Source organism: Urocitellus parryii, chromosome 10 (assembly GCF_045843805.1).
Source record: "Urocitellus parryii isolate mUroPar1 chromosome 10, mUroPar1.hap1, whole genome shotgun sequence".
Lineage (NCBI taxonomy): Eukaryota > Metazoa > Chordata > Mammalia > Rodentia > Sciuridae > Urocitellus > Urocitellus parryii.
The window spans coordinates 87,523,708-87,529,707 of NC_135540.1; positions in this window are offsets into that span (position 1 = coordinate 87,523,708).

The following is a 6,000-nucleotide window of genomic DNA, read 5'->3' on the forward strand; positions in this document are numbered from 1 at the left end:
CAATAATGCCAAATGATGGCAAGGTTATAGAGCAATTATATCTCCCATACATTGGTAAGGGAATGTAATATAATACAGTCATTCTAGCAAACAGTTTGGCAATTCATTATATAAATATATATTTTCATATGACTTAGTATTCCCAGTCCAACATATTTTCTAAATGGAAAGAAAAGCATATGTTCACAAAATGATGTGTACTTTATTCATAATAGCAGCTTTTAAAAATAATAACCCCAAACTGGAAAGAACTTCAATCATCTTGTGAATAAACAATTTGTACGATGTCATATAATGGAATGTAACTTCACCATAAAAAGAAACACTTTTGCATCAGCAGCAAACTGATCAAATAAATCATTATGCTGGTTGAAAGAAACCAGACACAAAGGACTGTGTATGTATGATCATACATAGGAAATTTTAGAAAACATAAAAGAGTAGTGACAGAAAGCAGATCAGTGTTTGGCAAGGGCTAAGAACAGGGGAAAGAAAATTTGGGGATAATGAAATCTATATCCTGTGGCCATTACATGACCAGTTGTGTTCATGAAAATTTACTAATTTAGCATTTAAAATGGATATATTTTTATTATATATAAATTATGATTCAATAAGACTGATGGATGAAATCTAAGTTAATGCAGTAGGATTAGGTGAAAATATATTAAAGTGCATCCTTTCCCCTTTTCTTGTGGAATTACACTAACCTTATTATTTTGGGTGCAGTGGTTGCTTTTTTTATATAAGCTGCCAATAGGAAGGGCACAGATATAGCCTAGAACTGCACTGCCCAATATGGTAGCCACTAGCCACATGTGATCACTTGAATTTCAATAAGCTAAAATTAAATAAAATTTAAAATTTAGTTCCTCAGTCAGACTAGTCACATTTCAAGAGCTGGAGAGTCACAGGTGACCAGAACAGGGCAATACATAGAATCCCATTGTCACAGAAACTGGACCGTGTGGCTTCGAAGGACTCATTATTTAATAAAGGTTGTAAGAAAATAGCACATTAAGAATCTGAAAGCCTTTGAAAAACAGGAATAACACACTGTTAGATAAGAAGGAGAGAACGTTCCTCCATACCGTCAGCTAAGAGGCATGGAAATATCCAAGGGTGAGCACTGGGCCAGGGCTATTCTGGAGAGGACCATATGTGGACAAAGAGAACGGGGCATGATGGGCATCTCAAATTTCAAGACAAGGTGTTCAGATGGGCAGGGATTAGTCAAGTTCTATGGATCCTTAGAGGTTGTCAGCAAAGACAGAAATAATTAGGTAGACCAGGCATCTTCTCTGAATGCCATAGGTCAATATAAGGCCTGTTGAATTTATATCACCCTGGAAAGAAGAAAGGAAGAAAACCTAAATGGGAGTCAGAGGTCCTAGAAACTGCCTGGGAGCTGCTTGAAGGAGATATGGGTTTCACATGGAGATGATCAAATTCCTATCAAGCCAGAGTTTTCAACCATCAACAGAAATAGGCCTTGTAATCTAATGTAAATTCAACTACAAGAAAAATAAAGTAGATTATGGCATATTACAAAACTCACCTGGCTTTGTCAAATCAGAAGATTTCACATATTTTCTGATAGTGACTCAAAATAAGAACCAGATTTTTCATGATCCATTAAGAGGTCAAAATCAGAGTGAAATAATTTTTTTTTTTTTTGGTTTGCAAAGAAGGAAAGTAAGGAAAATGAGTTAGCATAAATGATATTGAGTAAGAGTTATATCATGTTATTCAGATAACCGTGTTGTATTTTTTGCAAGATGGGAGTCATGAGTCTTTGGCAGTTAGATTAGTTCTTCCTGAATGATGTAGTCATTTCTCAATCTTTACAATTTCTAATCTAAGAGACGAAAGTTCAAAGAATCCAGAGTGGAAAAAAAAATGGTTTATTGCTTTCTTTGAAACTAGATATTTACATATAAAAAGCAGCTCTTAGAGGGGAAAATGCATAATTACATTTAAATCAATGTAAACATTAATGAAAGTGATAAATTGATTTTGTTATCAAGATTGTAGGTGAGAAGGGGAAAGATTGAAGATTTATGTAGCAAGATGACTGGGGGTCACTAGAACAATGAACTGGCTATTCACAAAAGAGTTCATAGTCTAAGTTCTAGATATGGAAATTTGATATGTGGTACCTACAAATTTGTTAAATTGTTTGAGAATACTCACACAAACAACAATTTTTTTTAATCAAGAAAAATAGGCTCCAATAGGAAATACATCACATTGCAAGTAGCCAAGGTGAATTTTTGTTTAAATTAGATGTGTGTGAGTGTATGTTAGGATAGGGTATACATTTCTTATTTTGAATCATTGTCTGAAAATGTTTGAAACTTTTGACTTGATAAATTTAGATGAGCTTCACCAAATACCCCATTTATTTCTCCAGTTTGTTATTTCTTAAGGTGTTTTTCTCACAATCTGTATGAGAAACCACTTAGAGCTTGTTGAAGGTTAAATTTTTTTTACCTTGATACCTTAGAATGAGCATCCTGGGAATGGAGGGGAGAGAGGAAGAGGGAGATCTGCATTTCTAGCAACCATCCCAGTGAAATTTCAATCACACAAATATATTCAAGGAAAACTACCTAAGTAAGTCCTTGGGGCTAAATGAATTCTGCATGGGGAATCTGGTCAATTCATTCATTTGACAAATACTTATTCAGTTCTTAAAGCCTGTCAGGTTCTCTACCAAGCATTCTAACACAAAAATCTCATCTTATTAACTGCAACTATGTAGCATATTTTAATATCTTGCCCACCATTTTTTCTTCATTTCCTTTCTTTCCTGAATTATTTCTAGCTAGTTTGTATATACATTTTAGTGGGAAGGAGATTATATTGTGGGGTATGTGGTATCTCAGGCTTGAGTAAGATGGCCTTAATTTAAATCTACTTTCTACCATTTTGAGTCTAGAAACTCTAAGGACTAAAAGAAAATAGCGTCTGCTGTTTCTGGATCCTTTGTTTTTGTTCTAGCAATCTACTGGTGGTACCAATCTCATATTGTTATTTGTTAATTAATTTTTGAAAGGCAACACAATTACTCAAAGAATTTGATAAGCTCATTTCCATATTGGTTTCTGGTGAGGGTCTGTTTCCGTGATACCCTCTGGTTGCCCTCCATGTGGTGGAAGGGGCCAAGTAAATCTTTGGGGTCTCTTTTACTAATTCCATGATGTCATCACCTAGAGGATTTCTTATAATCTAAAACCAAAGGCTCATCTCCTTATACCTGTGCCATGGAAGCTAGATTTCAGTTTATGAACACAAACATGGAGACTATAGAAGGAAGTTTTATTTTTTCTATTCTTATTTTGATAGAAACTTCTTAATCTTTTACTATGAATAGGCATTTAAAGTGTGTTAGTTAGCTGTTCATCTCTATGACCAAAATACTTAATGTAAACAATTTGAAGGGGAAAGGCTTTATTTTGGTTCACAGTTTCAGAGGTTTCAGTTCCCACTCAGCTGGCTCCAAGGCAAGGCAGGGGAAGGGTGTGGTAGAGAAAAAATGCTCAGCTCCTAGTAGCTGGGAAGATTGGGGAAGGGAGAAGTTAAACACTTCTAGGGCACAACCCCAGTGACCTACTTCCTCCAACTAGGTCCCACTCCCACTAGTTAATTCAGCTATAAATGGATTAATCCATCATATGGATTAACTCATGAATGAGAGCAGAGTCCTCATGATTCAATCATCACCTAAAAACCCCACTTCTGAAACATGAGACATCGGGGGACATTCCAGATCAAACTCACAACATAGAGTTCAACATTCTTCTGTATCTACCAATTAGATAATTTAGGTTTTATTCTTCAATCTACTAATGTGACAAATTGCATTTATTGATTTTCTTGTGTGTTAAACTATTCTTCTTTCTAGGGATAAATTAAATTTGTTGATGGTGTACTAAAAGTCAAATAACTCAATAAGTGGGAAAATGAATTAAACAGACATTTCTCAAAAGAAGAAATATGAATGGCCAACAAATACATGAAAAAATCTTCAGCATCATTAGCAATTAGGGTAATTCAAATCAAAACTACAGAAATTTAATCTCACATCAGTCAGAATGGCATTCATCAAGAATACAAACAATAATAAATGCTGGAGAAGATGTGAAGAAAAAGGAACACTTTCACACTATTGGTGGGATTATAAATTAGTACAACCACTATGGAAATCAGTATGGAGTTTCCTCCAAAGACCAGGCATGGAACAACTATATGACCCAGTTATACCAAGTCTTGGTATTAACCCTGAAGAATTAAAGTCACCTTACTACAGTGGTACGTGCATACTCATGTTTATAGCTGCATAATTCTCAGTAGCCAAAATGTGGAACCAGCCTAGGTATCCATCAACAGATGAATGGATAAAAAAAAATGTCATATATATACACAAGTATTTAGCCATGAAGAAAAATGAAACTATAGCATTTGCAGGAAAATAAATGAAACTAGAGACCATCATGTTAAGCAAAATAAGTCAAACTCAGAAGGTTAGGGTCATATGTTTTCTCTCATATGCAGAAGCTAGAGAAGAAAAACAAAAACAAAGGTAGGAGTGGATTTCCTAAAACTCAAAGGGAAATCAATAGAGGAAAGGGACAAAAGAGTGGTAGAGATGGAGGGGGGTAGTGCTGGGAGTGATAGTGGCCAAACTATAATGTTATAGTGTGTGCATGTACAAAAATGTAACAACAAATCCTATCAAAATGTACAACTATAATGCACCAAAAAAAAATATGGAATAAAAACCCTTTTATTTGAAAACATGGTAGTCAACTCCTTCCATTCTTTGACTCTTAAATTTTGACCTTTCTACACACTCTTGCAGGTCAAGGTAGACAGCAATGGTGCTGTTATTCTCAAGCTTCTATAACAAGTGGAGTCTATTGCCAGTGCTTTCATTCTCTACTCTTGGGGTCTAGACAGAAGGGGAATAACATGTTTATTAATGATCAATAAGTGTAAAGCTTTATTTATACTCTTTTTTCTCAGAAGTCCTTCAATCACTGCACCATGTCCTGTTCATGGTAGAAATTCAAAAATGTATTCTACAATAACAAAATGGGAAACAGGAGAAGGCCAAAATATAAACCATACTGAATTATCCTTCTCTATTTAAAACAAATGAGAGCTGAATTCTCAGGAAGGTGTCAGGGCCTCTTGCTTGTGCTAAGGCTGTGGTGTGCTGCCTCTCCTCAGAACTGTTGTTGTCCAGATTACCAGTGTAGCAGGCAGCACGAGAAGCCAGGCTGCCTCAATTCCCAGCTCTGTGCTTGGCTTTACCTAGATTGTCTGGACCTTGTTTTTCTCATCTGTGAAATGGGATACTGGTACTCCTATTATAGACTTATTTTGGTGGCTTTTTATAATTTAAAAAAATTAATTTGTTATATATGACAACAGAATGCACTACAATTCATATTACACATATAGAGCACAATTATTTGTATCTCTGGTTGTACACAAAGTAGAGTCACATCCTTCGTGCTTTATACATGTACTTAGGGTAATGATGAGCATGGCATTCCACCGTCATTCCTACCCCTATATCCATTTCCTTCACTTCCCTTTCCTTTTCCCCTTTGCTCTATCTAGAGTTCATTTAATCCTCACATACCCCCCTCCCTCAAGGCATATTATGAATCAGCATCCTTAAATCAGAGAAATCATTCAGCATTTGTTTTTTTTGGGGGGGGGGATTGGGTAAATTTCATATAGCATTATATTCTCCAGCTCCATCCATTTACCTGCAAATGCCATGATTTTATTCTCTTTTAATGCTGAATAATATTCCATTGTGTATATATAACACATTTTCTTTATCCATTCATCTATTGAAGGGCATCAGGATTGGTTCCACAGTTTAACTATTGTGAATTGTATTGCTATAAACATTGATGTGGCTGTGTCCCTGTAGTATGCTGTTTTTAAGTCCTTTGGGTATAGACTGAGGAGTGGGATAGC